Source organism: Cervus elaphus, chromosome 10 (genome assembly GCF_910594005.1).
Source record: "Cervus elaphus chromosome 10, mCerEla1.1, whole genome shotgun sequence".
NCBI classification, from domain to species: Eukaryota; Metazoa; Chordata; class Mammalia; order Artiodactyla; family Cervidae; genus Cervus; species Cervus elaphus.
The window spans coordinates 48006993-48025252 of NC_057824.1; the positions used below are offsets into that span (position 1 = coordinate 48006993).

The 18260-nt window shown below is 49.8% G+C and overlaps 1 long non-coding RNA gene across 1 annotated transcript; it reads left to right on the top strand.

The window, feature by feature from the left end:
- The first annotated feature begins 6340 nt into the window (after positions 1 to 6340).
- LOC122702109 lies at positions 6341 to 7825 on the top strand. The gene is made up of 3 exons (XR_006343185.1): positions 6341 to 6471; positions 7334 to 7406; positions 7526 to 7825. It is a non-coding gene; the product is annotated as an uncharacterized LOC122702109 (long non-coding RNA).
- Positions 7826 to 18260: the final 10435 nt, after the last annotated feature.

Below are 18260 nucleotides of genomic sequence, written 5' to 3' on the forward strand. Positions count from 1 at the left end.
GCAGGAGACGCGGATCTATCCCTGGATTGGGAAGATCCCCTGGAGACGGAAATGGCAACCCACTCCAGTATTCTTGCCCGGAGAATCCCATGGACAGAGGAGCCTGGCAGGTTACAGTCCGTGGGGTCGCAAAGTGTCAGACACGACTGAGCGACTTCACACTCACCCTCGCACTCTCACTGGTGGTCCTGAAGAGGAAAAGTTAAAATTTTACCTAACCTCCTGCTCCTTCTGCCTCTGTAACTCAGCTGGGCTCCTTGCCAAGTCTGGATCACATAGGTCACGTAGTCTCAGAAAGTGGGGAATTTACTAGGAGCTGCAGCTTATCTCCCTCACCCTTGTCTTGCTGTCTGCAATTGCTCAGCCCCTGCAAACCTGCTTCGTCATGCCTGTCCGTGTAAAGGTCAGGCATCCCCCTCCCTTAGTTTAAACCAGCCTATTAGCAGCTAGTATTGCCCACTATGGTCTGTCTATAAAAACTCTGTAACCCCTTTGTTCGGGGCTCAGAGCTTGGAGTGTTAACTCCTCTGGGCCCGCTGGCGTAATAAACCTGAGTTCTCCAACTCTCCGAGAGTATGGTGCTTGGTTTCTCGAGTACTGGTTTCTGCAACATTTCTGGAGGCCCCAGCGAGATTCCAAGCACGTCAGCCCCTTGAGCTGCCGGACTGGTGGCTCGGCCTGGCTGGAGCGAAGGAACCCCGAAACCAACAAGGAGGCATGCCACTTCACTTGACAGTATTCTGGGTTCCGGTGTTCTGTGTTCTGACCGACCCTCGGGACGGCCGAGCCCCGACCTGACTCGGGAGAAGGAAGGCATTGTGATAGCCTCTGAATGATTGAGTGCATGATTGCTGACTGAACAGAGCAAGAGAAATTTTTCTTTTTGGAAACTGCAAAACCAATTCTTTTTGCATATGCAATTAAAAATAGCTAACTTGTTAAAAGGCCTGCCTAGGAAAAAGCTTGAAGTTAACCCTTTCCATGTCCTTGAAATACACAGCCCACTTTGCCTGAGACCTCAGACTTGGGCAAATTAGAACTTCAAGCAAAGAAAAAAAAAAAAGGAGTCAAAGAGATATTTTAAATCTCAAACAAAAAACTATAAGATCTCTGTCTCTCTGTCTGTATGGATTTATGTATGTCTCAGTGTATGTCTTTTGTTTTTTTCTGATAATATTGTTGAAGTTGTAAATGAGTTCTAATTTAATTGGCCTAAAGAAAAGTAAATGTTTACAAATCAAACAATTCTAAATACAAGAAAAATTAACCTAAATAAATTTCAGATTCATGTGAACTGGGAAATATTCAATATTAAATATCTAGTATTAATGTTTGTTTGCTAGTCTAATAAGGATGTAGTATGTATGCTTTTAATAAAAAAGGTATAAGAAATAAAATTACAAAAAAAAAAGAAATAAAATTACATTTTATAAAGGAAAAGGAAAGTCGGTCTGACTTACATATGGCTGTTACAGAAAGTGATTAAAAGGTTTGTGGAAAGTGGACCCTAAAAAAGTTTTGTGCATAGTTAGGACTGACTAAGTTTAAAATAAATTTAATTAAGTTTACCTAAATGAGTTTAAAGTAAGCTGGTGCAAAACTTGAATTTGGCCTTTCTCTCTGTTAAGAGGACATACTTTCTTCAGATGTTGAATTACTTTTAATAATAGATTTAAGTTTCTTTACCTCTTAACTGATCTGTTCTATATTTACCTTTGAAATGTTTTGTTAACTTTGGCTAAGTAAATAACTATTATTTCACAGTAATTTATATGATCCTACCTGACTGAGTGTTATAAACCTTTTTGACATTTATTGACAAAACTTCCTAAATAACTTGACTTCTAGCTAACTTGGGGATGCTTCAGAGAGCCCCTGAGACATCCCAAAGAGCTATTAAGCTGCCTGGGCTCACTGGACATGTTAAATTACATGGGAAGTACTGTTAAAGGGGTGAAAAATCTTTTCAGGTTATACTGTATGGTTGATGTTACTAATATAGATATCCTAAAATTATGTGAAATTCATATAGATCTGATATGCCCTGATAAAATATAGTCAGTTATAATTCTAGTTATCATATTAAAGTGTTATGACAAGGTTTCTTTATCAACTGCAATAGAATCAGATTCTAAACATGCCTTCTATAGTTTCACTCTCATGCCTTTAGAAAAATACTGCTAGTTCTTCAAGATTTTGGAGAAGACTTTCTAAGATTAAGCAGATAAACAAATTTTGTTATTAACAGTAAGCTGGTACCAGACTGGAATTTGGTCTTCTCTCTGTTTAGAGAACAAAGTTTTCTTAGAGTGCAGCTTTTGATAACAGATTATGCATTCCTTTGCCTTTAAGTGATTTATATTTGTTTTTAAAATCTTTTTGTTACTTTGCTAAAGTAAATAAGCATTATTTAAAATTATGGTACATGCAGACAAAATTCATTCTACTTCTACAAGAAAATAACTCCTCATGGTTAGACTTTTGCTATCTTGATGTCCTTAAAACATGGCAATAGTCTGCTCCTAAATCAGGAAATTAAAAATGGATAAACAACAGCTAAAAGCCAAACAGCCAGAGCTATGGGAAATCCAAGACGGCCCCTTGGCTTTTCCCAGCTCCCTGACAGACCTCATTTCTATTTGATGGGATTAAGCCTTCCCTGGCTCTAGTATTACTGCCCTCACAATGAGCTCTCCAAAAAAAGAAAAAACTATGTTTCACCGAATTTTAAATTCTAGTTTTGTTAATTAAGGCCCATGCTTACCAAGACTCACTTCTGAGATAGTTCCTTGTTATATTGCTAAAAGGTTTAATCAAGTTATTAAAGAGGACACTCTAAGATTGTTTCTAAAGCTTAAGTCAGTAACCAGTCTTTGGATAAAGGTCAGATGCTCCATGATGTACAACCAGGAGATTAACACTTGGCTATAATCATTTAACTGAGTCAGATGACCTCGGGTATACCGGGCTATACCCAATGAAAGTTCTTGACTTAAATTCTTGCCCGTGAGCTTACTAATAACTGCTAGCTATATTATTTTCTATGTAGCTTGTTTCAGAAAATTATTTCTTATGTTACCAAATGTGTGACTGAGCCTGCAATAAAATGCTGATATGCAGATCCATATGAGATCAATAATTGTAATAATGCAACTCTAGATACGGGAAGAAGCAACAAGAGGAAATATTTTCCTGGACCAAGAGGCTAGTAAGACAAGTATGGTCCAGAGACTTTTGCTACTTACAAGACCTGGTCTACTGACAACACATTGAGTGGCCTGTCAAGGGAATCTTTGTTAGACCTGGGAATGAGCCTTCCCAGCACCGTGGGACACAATGACTATGAAATGCCCCCAAAACATCGTCAAATATGTGGCTCTGAAGGGGCCCTGCTGACTGGAAGCTGGCCCTTGCCAGCTGCCTCTACAAAGATTAAATCGTGACCACTATAAGATGCTGACCTTCAACACCCTCTTGAAAGGAGTTCAGGGTGGAGACAAAAAATAAGACACTCTGTGCTCTGGGAAAACCCTGGAAAAACAGGCCTTCAGATGGTCAGATGTTGTCAGGTAAAGATTTTTATGAGTCCAAATTCTTGCATCTTCTCATACCTAGAGAAACACTAATGTCAGAAGCCAGTGTCTGGATCTGGTTCTCCTGACTAAGCACCCCCAGCAGCTTTCCTACTTCTATTAATCTTTGGGCCGTATATCTTAAACTTTCTTGTTAAGTTTCTGCAAGTAGTAGTATGACAAGAATATCCCCTGGCCATCACCCAGACAGTGCTAGAACAAGCAGCCTTGTCATTCTGTAGACTCTCATCTCCTTCTGTAAATGCACCCTGAGATCCTCAGGCTATTCGCCCTTTGAGATCTTATATGGAAGACCACCGCCAGTGACAAAAAGCTCAAGGGAGACCACCAACAACTAGCTGACCTGGAGATGTCCCGACACCTCCAGGCCCTGAAAAAGTCTTCTGCCTTATCGCCCAAGAAAGCTTAGAAAAGACACCCATTCATTTGGTCAATCAGGTTCATCCCTATCAGCCAGGAAATGAGGTATGGGTTAAAGATGAGAAAAAACAAACAAACCACTTCGGCCAGTTTGGACAGGCCCTCACACCGTCGTTCTGGCAACCCCTACTGCCGTTAAAGTTATAGGTGTCATCCCTTGGCTCCACCGCACCCGAGTCAGGAAGGCAGGTGCTTTCTGTGATGAGGACACTTGGAAAGCAGTTCAGGACCCCAAAAACCTCCTCAAGGTCCGGTTCCAAAGACAATGGCCCTCAACCAGGAAGGACACTGAGCCCTGCTCTAGTCACTCGGGAAGCTGACTAGTCAATGCTCAGCAGAAGCTTGAGGATTCTTCAGCCTTGCTGCAGCCACACACTGGCAGCTGGCTGGTCAATGCACGGCGGAAGCTTGAGGATCCGGCTATCAAAATATCGATGGATTTTCACTGTCAACCCTGGCCTCGATCCCTAATTGGTATTATTGCTGTGCTTTTCGTTACAGGACCAACTAGACTCCCTGGCTGAGGTGGTTTTACAGAATAGGAGAGGGCTAGACCTACTGACGGAGAAGGCAATGGCGCCCCACTCCAGTACTCTTGCCTGGAAAATCCCATGGACGGAGGAACCTGGTAGGCTGCAGTCCATGGGGTCGCTAAGAGTTGGACACGACTGAGCGACTTCACTTTCACTTTTCACTTACATGCACTGGAGAAGGAAATGGCAACCCACTCCAGAGTTCTTGCCTGGAGAATCCCAGGGACAGCGGAGTCTGGTGGGCTGCCGTCTGTGTGATCGCACAGAGTTGGACACGACTGAAGCGACTTAGCAGCAGCAGCAGCAGACCTCCTGACAGCTGAAAAGGGAGGACTCTGCCTGTTCTTGAAGGAAGAATGTTGCTTTTATGTAAACCAATCAGAAATAGTCAGGGACATGGCCCAACAGCTAAGGGAACAAATCATAAACAGGAGAGAAAAACTAGCTAATTCCTGGGGTAATTAGAGCAATATCTGGAGTGGGGCATCGTGGCTTCTCTCTTTAATAGGTGTTTTCATCATGCCCTTTGCAGCGCTCTTGTTCGGCCCTTGTATTCTCGATGCAATTACCCAGTTCATAACCTCTTGGATTGAATCCATAAAGTCGCAAATGGTAATAGCTCAATATAGCCCCCTAAATGATGCGGAGCTTTGAGTGTCCTACCAAAACATGAGATGATGCTTTCTACACGAGTGATAGAAGCATCAAGAGGGGGGAATGAAGAGGAAAAGTTAAAATTTTACCTAACCTCCTGCTCCTTCTGCCTCTGTAACTCAGCTGGGCTCCTTGCAAAGTCTGGATCACGTAGGTCACGTAGTCTCAGAAAGTGGGGACTTGCAATACTAGGAGCTGGAGCTTATCTCCCTCACTCTTGTCCTGCTCTCTGCAATTGCTCAGCCCCTGCAAACCTGCTTCATCATGCCTGTCTGTGTAAAGGTCAGGCATCCCCCTCCCTTAGTTTAAACCAGCCTATTAGCAGCTAGTGTTGCCCACTGTAGTTTGTCTATAAAAACTCTGTAACCCCTTTGTTCGGGGCTCAGAGCTTGGAGTGTTAACTCCTCTGGGCCTGCCGGCGTAATAAACCTGAGTTCTCCAACTCTCTGAGTGTGGTGCTTGGCTTCTCAAGTACTGGTTTCTGCAACAGTCCAGTGGCTAAGACTCTGTGCTCCCAATGCAGGGGGCCTGGGTTCAATCCCTGTTAGGGGAACTAGATCCCACATGCTGCAACTAAAGATCCCACGTACCACAACCAAGACCTGGCATAGCCAAACAAACAGATAAATATGTTTCAAAAAGAAGAAAATGTAGGCCCGGCAGCGCCTCTGGGCAGGCTGGCTCAGGTCTGGGTTCCCCACTGGGAGAGACTGGCTCTGGGGTGTTGACAGACCTGGTGAGACTCCTCCCACCTCTCCAGGCCTTTCTCTGATTTCCAGTGGGTCTCTCTCTAAAGGCCTCCCATGTCCTTCAGGGCTGCAGACTCAGACACCGGCCTTGGTTCAGTGACCGCTAGGATCCGGGCCCCTCTGCTCAGCCAAAGAGCGTCTGGGGGGCAATGCCCCTGCTCCAGGCCAACGAAAAAGGCTCCCTCTCAGACCTCAAACCCCTGAGGCTGCCGCTCACCCCTCCCCAGCTCCCCTAGGGACCCATGGGGTGCGCAAGCCACTCAGCTCCAGGTCAGTGATCCCTGGGTCTCTTCTTTCCTCTCTCCTCCCAGTTGTGAAATCTGCCCTCCCTGTTGGCGCCTTCTCTGGGCCCAGCACCCAGCCGGTCAGTCCAAGTCCCTGCTTGAGCCCACGGGGGCAAGTGGAGGACACAGACTCGTGACGCACAGCATAGACAGGAGCCTGGACAGCTCGGGGGCGGTGGGCGGGGGGTCTCAGTGGAGTGGGAAAGAGGGATTTCCGGAAGTGTCTCTTGTGTGACAGGTAAGGCGGGAATTGCAAGGGTGAAGGTTGGAAGGCTGGTGAGGTCAGACTGCAGGAGGGGCTGCCAGCAGACAGGGCAAGGGAGGGAGATGGGGAGTGGGGGGACCGTCTTGGAGGGCATTCAAGGCCACTCAAGTGCAGGCTGATCAAAGGATTTAAGCATCCTTGCTTTAGAAATGGGGTTCCAGATTTCAGAGGAGAATGGTTGGGAGGGGCCTGCCGAGAGGCAGGGGGCAGTGTGAGGCTAAGATGCAGTGGGCACGGGTCCTGCCAGGAGAGGGGGGAAGGGGGCCACAGGCCAGGGGGTGGCAGCATCAGGCCTCTGCAGGGTGGGGTGACAGACCAGATGTGGAGGTGCTGGGGGGTGGGAAAAGGAGGGGACCTCTGAAGTCCTGAGCTCCTGACTGCCATGACACCCTGTCTGGGGCTTGCTGACCTCCCTGTGTCTGCAAAGTCAGGCAGCCCCCAGACCTTGGCTGCTGGAGGAGAGAATTGTTTCCAACTGCTCTCATCTTCCCTGCTACTGAATCAGCCCCGGGGGTTTGCCAGGCACAGACTGCTCCCGGAGAGGGCGGGGTGGGGAGTAAAAACTGCCCAGAGAAAGGCTGCACAGAACCACGGGGCTGAGTCCAAAGGGCATGGCCAGACCACCTTTGTGATGGGAGAGGGGCAACCAGGCGAAGCGTGGAGAGGAGGGTGGGGTAGGTCCGGAGTCCCTGCCTGGGATTGGCCAGGAAGTTGACAGAGAGCCCAGGGTGGGGCGGCGATCAGGCTGGAGAGGTCCTATGGAGGTGGGAGATAGACGGGCTCCGGGTTGGACATTTACAATCAGCCACCCTTCTGTTTGCATTTTCTGGGACAGGAGATAAGTGGGCTCCAACTGAGGAATTTACAATCAGCCTCCTGATTGCTCTCAGAAATGGAAGTAACAATAGGTAAATAGCCAGTCTTTGTCGCTTGTTAACATCTCAAGGCAATAATCATGGCCAGGACAAAGAGAGGCAAAACCCTGTCTGAGTGAAGAATTAAGGGTTCTCCTCTTCTCCTCTTTTAGGATAAGGGAGGCACTACATGTGCGCAGAAAGGCTCCTTGGAGTCAGAAGTCTGAGGATAATTCCAGGCCATAATGAGTCTTGCTCCTCCCAGAAGCCTTCACTTCCAGATCCATCTTGGCTGATGGGTGCGTGCGCACCCCAGGGGAGGGTCCTAAGACAAATTAACCGTGGGGGGGTAGGGGGGAGGACAAAGCAAGATGACTGACCTGAGGGAAGACAGAGATCTGGAAAACTGCCCCCTTATAAATGATTTAAACTTTTCAAAGGCTCAACTCTCTGAACTTGCCCGAGTGCCTTTCTGCATGTCCTTTTCTTTTCAATAAACTTTTTACTTTACTCTTTACCTTCTGCCTCCTCGCCTGAATTCATTCCTGACTAGTCAGGCATGGACTAGGGGCTCTAGCCCTAACTGCTGGCTCCTGTGGTCCGGGGGTTTGGAGTCTGGGTCTGGGAGATGAAGTCTTTGCTTCAAGCTGCTGTTTACTGCTGCGCGTGCCGAAATCACAATCTGCTGGCCTTACCCTGGCCCCGCTGCCCCCCTGCACTGCACCCAACCCTACATGCTCACAGGGGAGCCTGGGGGTTGGGACAGCCCGGCAGCCAGGGCTTGGCCCCGGGTCCGGACTTGCTCAGCAGCGACTGAGTTACCTCTTAGGATCAAAGCAGGGATGGAGGATCGGCATGGCTGTGGGCAGCTGGGCGAGCCAGGGCGGGCCTCAGTCAGACTCTGGCACTGGGCCCTGCAGCTCAGACCCTGACGACATGGGGGCTAAGCCGTGCCTTCACGCCTGCTCTCCTAGAGAAGCAGCCTCCAGGAATGTGCGCTCCACACCCCAAAGTGTGTGCCATCTGTCCATCTACCACGTCCCTGGGTTCCAGCCCTGAAGAACAAGAGCCCAGAGGCAGGAATGACGCCATCCATGGCAAGATCCTCTTAGTCTCTGGGCAGTTTTGACTCTTCCCTCCCTCCTCCACCTGTCCAGGTGACTCTGACTTCATCGTATGCATTGAACTCTGACTCCTGAGGATGAACCATATTCTCATAGGCCTCTCATGAGACACCTCTGCTGGGAGAGCTGGAAGCATGAAAAAGTCTGACTCACTGGAAGAGTCGACTCATTGGAAAAAAAAAACTCTGAAGCTGGGAAGGACTGAAGGCAGGAGGAGAAGGGGACCACAGAGGATGAGATGGTTGGATGGCATCACCGACTCAATGGACATGAGTTTGAGCAAGCTCCAGGAGATGGTGAAGGACAGGGAAGCCTGGCATGCTCTAGTCCATGGGGTCACAAAGAGTCGAACCCAAATGAGCGACCGAACAACTTATGAGACAGCTCTGCTGGGAGAGCAGGAAGCATGAAAAATCCCAGGAGTCCCAGGTTTGGCTAAGAAGGAACAACTCCAGATCAATAACAGAATCTCTGGATGGCCTTGGGTAGGAGCGTGGAAGGCAGAAGAGCCTCACTGGCCAGTTGCCAGCCACCTCTGTCTCTTCTGAAGGGCAGACTGAGGGCAAGGGAAAGTCAAGTGCCCAGACAGGCTCCCAACTCCCAACAGGCTCCCAACTCCCAACCCAGAGAAAAAAGGTCATGTCTGGGGACTCTGGGGAAAACTGACCTGCCCAAGGAGAGGTCCCTGCAGTTTCATATCCCCCTCCCACCCTTCCTTCTAGCCTTGCAGAGCAGACCAGCCCAGAACACCTCCCTGCGCAGCCTAAGTGGCAATGGTTGGGTCAAGATGCAGCCCTGGTGGTCCAGGGGCCACCTCAGTGGAAGGAAATCTACCCTCACCCCCACCTCAGGGCTGAACCGGGCAGAGCCTGCCAGGAATAGGGCAGAGCCTGCTAGGTTTCAAGAACTGGCAGAGGTTGCAGGAATGGCTTTGCATTCAGGAAAATGCATTGAGCTGAGGCCAGGTCTGAGTCTGAGTCAGCTGTCCCTTTTGGAGGCAGGGCCTGGGGGGCTCCAGCCCTGAGCTGGGCTCAGTTTCCATTCTGAGGGGTCTGGGTGGCTCCTGAGGCCCCTCCTGTTTGGATTGTCAGCATTGCCAGCTCTGTGCGAGCTGGGAATCAAGGGAGAATGGCCAAGGTTGGCAGCTACTGAAGATTCCCTAACAATGGTAGGAAGGCCAAATTCCCAGGGGGGCCCAAGGGTATAAGGACGACTTTCTAACAGGACCAACGAGGACCTAGTACGAGGAAGGCCTTCAGTCTTGGCCCTGACCTCGGAGCAGGTCTAGACAACCCCTTTCATTCCCCCTCATCAGATGGGTTCATGAAAGTCCTTTGGAAAGTCCTTTAGGGATGGCTGTGTTGAGGCTGTGTGGAGGCCGGGAAGACAGCGGGAGAGGGGGATTGAGAACTTCATCGGGTGAACGGATGACCAGAGTGGTCCCTGAGCCCCCTCCCCTAGCCCCCCCTGAGCTCCCATCCTTCTTGCCAGGTCCATGTCCCTCTCTGATCCTCCACTCCGTCACTACACCCCACTCCCAGCACCAAGCCCCTTCTCCCACACTGAAACTCCCTCCTTTCTGGGAGTTCTCCCACTTCTCTGAACCCCTACCTCCATCACCAAGCTCCCCCACTTTTGGAGCCTCCTGCCCACCTCTCTGGGCCCTGGAGGCTGAGCTGTCCTTGCACAATCCCCTTGGTGGCCCTGTTAAAGATCTCAAAAAAAAAGAGAACAAAACCAAAACCCTTCTCTAGGCGTGACCAGCCTGAAAGGTTTGAACCCTGTAAGTGGTCTCAAAGGCCAGTCCCTTAGGTGGAGCCCCAAGGCTCCGGGTTGCTGGGCGAGGGGAGGGGGGCAGAACGGTTCTGGAAGAGTAGCTGGCTCCCACCAAGCAGACAGCAGGCCTCTGGGGTGTCAGGCATACTGACTCCAGAAGGGAAGTCTTGGCCCCATCTGTGAAGAGGGTGGAGCAGGGCCAGGGCAGGCCCTGAGACGCCCCCTGCAGGACGCCCTGGGTTTGGCCTCTCCAGCCTCCCTCCTCTCCCCGCCCCACCCTTACCCCACTTAGGATGGTAAGTGACTGCCCCCTGGTGCTCTCCCAGAGATCCCCAGATACCTGACACCACCCACCCCAGAGCCTTCGGGAATCTCTGCCCAGGCCCAGAGCAGAAATGGGGGCAGAAAACCCAAGTCTTGGAAAACACTGACACCCCCTAGCCCTGCTCCCCCCATACCTCTGGTCCTGTTCCCTGCTCTGGGCCTCAGTCGCTGAAACAGCTCAAGCCTCCCTCCTGGAGCACCTAGCTCACTTCCTCGGTCAGCCTTTGCAGGGCCTGGGAGCCTACTCCACCTTCTGCTCCTTTGCCACATAGGTGTCGTGTTACGAATCACACCGGCCCATGGCAGTGTGCCGGGCACCTGCTAGCTGCCAGTCACACCTCAGCTTATTAAACCCTCATAGCAACCCTGTGCCACTGAGAGGCAGCAGAGGATTACAGCTTCGCTTGTGGCCACTGGTCACACTGGGTTCAAATCCCCACCACGGCACTTACGAGCTGTAGGACAACGGGCAAGTTACTAAATCCACTTCTTCCTCTGCAAAATGAAGTTGATTATATGAATTAATACATGGGAAGTGAAAGTCGCTCAGTTGTGTCCCACTCTTTGCGAACAGAGAACACTGGAGTGGATAGCCATTCCCTTCTCCAGGGGATCTTCCCAACCCAGGGATTGAACCCAGGTCTCCCACATTGCAGGCGGATTCTTTACCAGCTGAGCCACCAGGGAAGTCAATACATCAGAAGCCTTTAGTTACTTATTTTCAAGTAAGAAACACTCATGGGAATTATGGGAAGATAACTTTGACCTTATTAAGACATTAATAGGGAGATCACCCTTATTACAGGGTGAAATCACCAGTGATCTTTGTAAGTCAAAGGTTGAGGGAGGAATTCCCTGGTCGTGCAGGGGTTTAAGACTCCGTGCTTCCACTGCAGGGGGCACAGGTTCTATCCCTGGTCTGGGAACTAAGATTCTGCTTGCTTGCATCTCAGCCAAAAGAAAGGAAAAAAAAAAAAAAAAGCTGAAGGAAATATGAGGAAATAGTAACTGTTCTTTCAATTCTGTTACAAAATGGAAGGAAATGGGACTTGAGCTTTAGAAAGTAACCTTTAGAGAAGATTTCCGTTCAAGACTAAACACACTTAAGGAGTTTAAATGATGTGAGGATGGATGGAGAGACCCAATGGAGCAATTGATAATGGAGATTCAATTTATAATCAGGAACATAAAGTTCCAAGAAAGAAAAGAACAGACTGGGAGGGAATTCTCTGGTGGTCTAGGAGTTAGGACTGGGCTTCCATTTTACAGATATGGAAACTGACTTCTGAAGGACTAAGGAACTTGAGAAGTTATGCCTCACAACTAGAACAGGATGGGAGAGTTCAAATCCTAAACTCTTAAGCTTTCTATCACTGAGATCCCTTCATCTGGAAAATGACAGATGTTGCTGGGAACAGAAATCTCACCTTTCTAAACAGCCACTAGCCACACCGAAGTTGGTCTTCAATTCCTCACTCCAGATTTGACTCTGCTTCAGGCAGCCCATCTTCCCTCCCAGCCTCAGATTACACAATTCTAGGTTGGGAGATGAGAAGGGCGGTGATTGGGGTTGTCTGAGCTTCTTAACATTTCTGACATCCGCTTGTTGGGGGAAGAGCTCTGGCTGGCCACCGCTCAGAGCGGCCACCCCGGAAGTGTGGAGGAAAGAAGGGCGTTGAGTGGGAGAGGGTTTTGCAAGCGGCAGGGAACGCTAGAGACCTGGGCTGGGGCCTGGCCGTGGAAGGCCTTGATGTCCGAGGAAGCAGAGTCTGGCCTCCGCGTCCTCTGGATCGTGGGGCCTGCGTGTGAGGTGATGGAACTCGGTGGCCAACCCCTTGAGTCCCGCCAACTGCTGGGAGGGTCAGGCAAGCAAGTGGTACAGAGAGACCCCCGGCTTTCTCTGCAATATGAAAATAACGGAGACCTCCAGGGGCTGGTTCCAGAACAAGATCCACGTAGGTTAGAAAGCATGGCGAACCCACTTAACAGGCTGCGTCGTTTTTCCAGAAGGGAACTCTGAGGGTCAGGCATTGGGTCGCGGGCCCCGCGGGAGCCCGAACCCCGCCCTTCCCAACCAGCTCCTTCGGCCGACCGATCGCGGCAACGGACAAGGCCCGCAGAGGTCGCTAACTCCCTATAAGGCGTTGTAATGCCCTACAGAGGCCTGGCCAGGTTACTCCGGGTGACAAAGGCCCGCGAGGAGGGCGGAGACCGGGGGAGGAGAGAGGGGAGGGCGGAGAACGGAGGCGGGGTGGGTGTGGCTTGGGAAGGCCCGGCGGTGGGACGAGAGCCCGGGCGGAGCTGATGGGTTCGGGCAGCCGCTAGGCTGATCCCGGCGCAGAGCCCTAGCAACAGGCCGACCATTGGGCGAGCAGGGCAGGCTGGCTGTGATTGGCTCTCCCTGCTGCCCGCGATTGGAAGGCTGCCCCGTCTCCGCCCTTGCTCACATCCGGGGTAGTCTGGCCTGGCCTGGCCTGGCCTGGCCCCTTCGCGATCCCGGGTTGTCAAGTTCCCCTTGGACTCCAGGGGCAGCGCCCCCGGAAACACGGCTGACCGGCGCGCGGGGTCTTGCGGCTCACCCTCGGGGAATCGCCGGTGTCGACGCGCGCCTGTGTGCCCAGGCATAACTGAGGCCCCGGGTACACGCAGGGAGCGAAATCCTGCCCCCCGGGGCCCAGGTGTTTGCGGATAGGTGACCCGAGAGAAGCCCGAGGATGGTGCTTCCAGATGGGTTGGAGCTGGGGTGGGGCGGGCCGAGCTCCAGGGCCCTGCTGCCGTCTCGGGGTCTGGGCCCAGCCCGGGGCGCGCGAAGGCTTGAAGGAAGCCGAACCTGGCCGCACCCAGGTTTGGCTGCAGAGACGGGCAGCGCCCGGCGGGGGGCAGCAGAGGATGGAGCCACAGAAGCCTGCCCCTAGGTGGGGTCGGGCCCCCGATGGATGCTGAGCCCTCCAAACGCCAGGGCCCTGCAAACCAAGTAATGGGGCAGGGGCGGCCAGGCCAGTCCTAGTGCATTCTTGAGTGCAGAAGCCCTGAGGGATGGGCCAAGGCCGTTTTGTTTTCTTACCTCGGTTGTTAAGGCGCTGTCACCACTGGGCTAAATACATTTTAGATCCTTAACCTTTAGAATATGGGGGCGGGGCGGGGGGCGGGCGGGCGTTGCTCCTTTTGCCTTTGCCCAGCCCTGTAATGAAGTGTGTGTCTGATTTTGAGGATCTGGACAGCATTTAGGGAAATTACAATGGAAAGGAATTCACCCACAGTGCTTGCAGTCAGCGACAAGCTGTTCCCCCCTGTATAGGTGTTACCCAGCCACTATTTACCAGATCTATTTTGTGTATTGAATGAATGTAATGGGTCAAGAGAATATTTTTCACTTGGTCTGCCCACTACCCTCTCCAACCTAGTACCATCACTGAAGGACCACGACATTCCCTTCCCCAAAAGGAATGTTTTTTTAAAAGCTGAGCAGGGGGGGGAAAAAAAAGCTGAGCACGGAAAACCACCTATAAACCATAACACCTCCATATTTTCAGAGGCAAGGGCTTTAGGAAGGCAATATGCTTTCATAAGGGAATCCCAAATGAGCTGTCAGTCAAGCTTTAGATAACTGAAGGGACCATCCAAACTCCCCATCTCAATTCTGGCTTCAGGAGGCTAAGAGCCAGTAAGCAGTAAGGTAATTTGTCCATCGTGGAGACTGCGTTAAAACAAGTCTAGATTCATTCTCCCAAGGTAGATCCAGTGTGAAGGCAGCCTCTCAGACATGACTGTGGGTTCCTGACAACTCTGGGAATGTGGTGGGCTGCTCTATTCCGCTCCCTCGGCCAGGCACAGGGGCAGAAGAGCTGCAGAGCACCAGGACTCACCAAACTGAGTAAATGGTTGCTGAGTCGACACAAAGGCTGAGTGGACACCTACCTAGTTTTTTTTTTTCATCCAAGGGAAGGAGATGGGTGTGAGGAGGCAAAACGCCTTAACCTAAAGGACTAGTCAGAAAACAAGACAGTTCCCCTGGGTAACGACTCTGGTCACACAGCCGCTGGTGCTGACTGCTGCTTCAGAACACCTGATTCTGAAGGAAGAGCCCTGGGCCAGCCACCATTCAATTCAAATTCAATTATTCCATCTGAACCAATGAAAAGGCTAGATGGAGGAACAAAGAAAAATCTTTATGCAAGACCAAAAAAAAAAAAAGTGCCCCAACAGAGACGGGAACAAGTAAAATGACACAGGAGGAAACAAACAGACAAAACCAGAATCTGGCCCCTTCTGTGAGACCACCAAGTGACCCAGTCTCTGGAAAAGTCAGTGTTACAAAAGTAGTGGAAGGAGTAGAGGCTTTACAGAAACCTCATAATGAATTCCAATTGATCCGTTTCATTAGATCAGAGGAGGGTGGTTAGAAAGTGCTATCAGAGGCATTCTGGGTACGCTTTGGGGAGATCAGAATATGGGCTGATATCAGGAAATTACTGTGATTTTCTTAGGTGTGATGACAATGGGATCATCCTAAGAGAATGTGCTTTTTAGGAGAAATAAGAACATAGGGAGTGAAATGTCATTACTTTCAAGGTTCCACAAGACAAATATAAAGCAAATGTCACAAAGCAGTAGATATTTAGTTATCACTGCACCGTTCTGTTCAATTTTTGTGTTTGAAATATTTCAAAATAAAAGGCTGAGGGCAAAGTCCCCTGATACCACCTAGCTGTCCTCTGAACAGGGTTAAATCTAATGCAAGAGGCAATTACTGGGACTACCAGTTCCAAAACTTTCACATTTAAAAACCCCAAGGCAGGGAATTCTCCAGTGGGCCAGTGGCTAGGACTCTGCACTCTTAACTGTCAAGAGTCCCAGGCTCAACCTCTGGTCAGGGAACTAAGATCCCCAAAGTTACACAGTACAGCCAAAAAAAGAAAATCACGAGGCAGAACCTTGTATGACCCACAGGTCACTTAAAGCTCAAAAGCAGCAAAAATCCTTCCATCTCAAACTGATTCCAACTGAGCCAGATTAGGGGAGAGTTCATTACCTGTGGGAAGGGAAATGGGTGGCTGGGAAACAGCCAGGAGAGACCTAAGTGTTACCTGATGTTGCCAAACTACTGACCAGTCAAATATTTTTTTCTTAAGTTTCACGGGCAACATACTGTCTCTTTGCACTTTTTTTTCCTCCCCCTTTATATTTAAAAATATAAAGCCAGGTGTGGGTCAAGTATGCAGATGAAATACCAAAAATCCAACGGGCTGGTACTAAGGACTCAGTCGGTGTGACCCAGCCACTCTCACAATTCTTCACTGACCACAGGTATCTGGCTAATCAGAGGTAGGGTTTGTGGCCATTCAGATCCAACCACAGCCACCCATACGAGAACTGGAAAGTTCAAGCCAGCAGCTAATTACTAAGTTGGTATACCACATTTTATTGCTGATTAGGCTGGAGACCACTAGGATTCGTCAGCTGTTAGAAATCACGAACAGTGTTACCCCGGGTAGTTTTCAGAAGGCTGATTCTCCAAGTTTGCTTTGAGAACTGTGCCCAGTTGGGAGCTGCCGTTCTTGGCCACTCAGATCAACGAGTGTTGAGTCAACACACATACGTTCCGCTGACCGGCACAGAGGCCAAAGCGTGAGGTCATTCCATATAAATAGAGCAGAGGGAAACTACACTCCCTCCACCAGGCAACTTATTTGCTACACTAAAAGGCTCCTTGCCACCAAGTCCCAACTGATGTCCCTCCCCCCCCCCCCCCCCCCCACTCCACCTGCAAAGCTGTATTTAAAGCAGGAATGGAAAACCCTGCTCTGGAGGCTTCACTCCTTTACAATTACCCTCCTGCCCATCACCTTTACTGAATTCCTTCCCACCACCAGTTTTCTAAGTTCTAGAATGCACTGAGAAAGAGGGCCTCTACCATTGGTCCCTAACCATCATTCAACTCCTGCATTAGAAGAGCTTTCTTAACCTCAGCTCTTCCGGGCCATTCTTTCCCAACTACTCATCAGTGGGATGAAAGGTCATCCCCTCCTTCTGCCAATACTTCACATGTGAAATCTATCACGAGAGACTGAATGCAGGACCAACTATGAGAGTCCAACAACTTCTAAGAGATCTGCAAAACTATCAAATAAGGCTACTCTTCTATTTTTTGTTTTGGAAAGCAATTACTTTTCATGAAATTGTTACATATCATTAACACATAATAGGTTTCTATTATTTTTAAACAAATGAGTTTTCTCAGTTTCTGGTTTCTGACATAAACTAGCCTCGAAACTTATACTTTGTAAAGAGTGATGTAAAGGGGTCCTGAGATGAAAAAGTTTTAAGAAACACCTGCATTAAAGAACTCTTACAACTGGGTAGAAATGCAGCAGTAGACAGCATTTCATCTCAAGAGACCTTTTGTCTGTGAAAAATCATCTCAGCATATTTCAGGCATTCACCATGGGCATGCCTGTGTGCTAAGTAGCTTCAGCTGTGTCCAACTCTTTGTGACCCAATGGACTGTAGCCCGCTAGGCTCCTCTGTCCATGGGCTTCTCCAGGCAAGAATACAGGAGTGGGTTGCCATGCCCTCCCCCAGAGGATCTTCCCAATCCAGGGATCAAACCTTTATCTCTTACATCTCCTGCAGTGGCAGGCAGGTTCTTTACCACTAGCGCCACTTGGGAAGCCCCTTCACAATGGGATGTTACACTAAAGGAACAAGGGTGGATTTGTTCATTCCGGGTTTTCCATAGCATCTTATGGAAAAACCTGAATGAACTTTGTTGCCAACTCAATACTAACACCTCTCAGGAGCTACCCTTCTTTCTGAAGAGCCTTGGTGAGCCTCTTCTCATCTTGCCCATATTTCTATTCCCCTGTTGGCAAGACGTGTCTGTCCCTACCCTAGGGACCCCCCAGCACTGAGGTCTTGCTCGGTCAGTGCCTGCCGGGTGCTGGCTGCTGTTTCCTCTCCCCGTTGAGCAGAAGCACGTGGGTCATGTGAGCTGTGGGACCTTAGGCATAAAGGTCACTTCTCTGCCCACAGCTCTATTTGCAGTAGCACTCTCAGGGCGGCCCTGAGGGACACTGAGCCAAATTAGGTGAACTCAGTTAACGTGGCAGGAACCTAGTCTCACAGCGTGGCTCCTAAAACGAAAATTAAAATTTCTCAAAAAATTGAAAAGCCGTCTCTTCCACGGCCATGAACCAATGCAGCCCCCTCCCTGCCTTGCTAGAGCATATCCACACTGGTGGTGGAGGAAAGCCTTCGCCCCGGTGTTTCCTCCTGCAGACAATCCCCCCTTCACAGCTGGTGAGGGCAGAACACCACACACGTCTGGGGGGACAACTCGAGCCTTGCGCTTATCCTGAAAGCCGCCGTCAGCATTGGCAGGCTGTTGAGCGCTCCAGCTCAAGTCAGCTCAGCTTGCTGACCCCCCTCAGAAAGGACTTCCCTGGCAGTCCAGTTGCTAGGACACCACACTTCCACTGTAGGCAGGTTCAATCCCTGGTCAGGGAACAAAGATATCACGTGCCGTGTGACTTGACCAACCACCCAAGACACTATGTGAAGATTTTAAAGTGTAGAAACCCATCTCATGTAAGATATAATGAGATATCCAATGGGCAGCTAACTGAGAAATATCAAGCCAGGCACGTGACCCAGTTTTCATTGAGACCTACAGCCCCCACCCCCA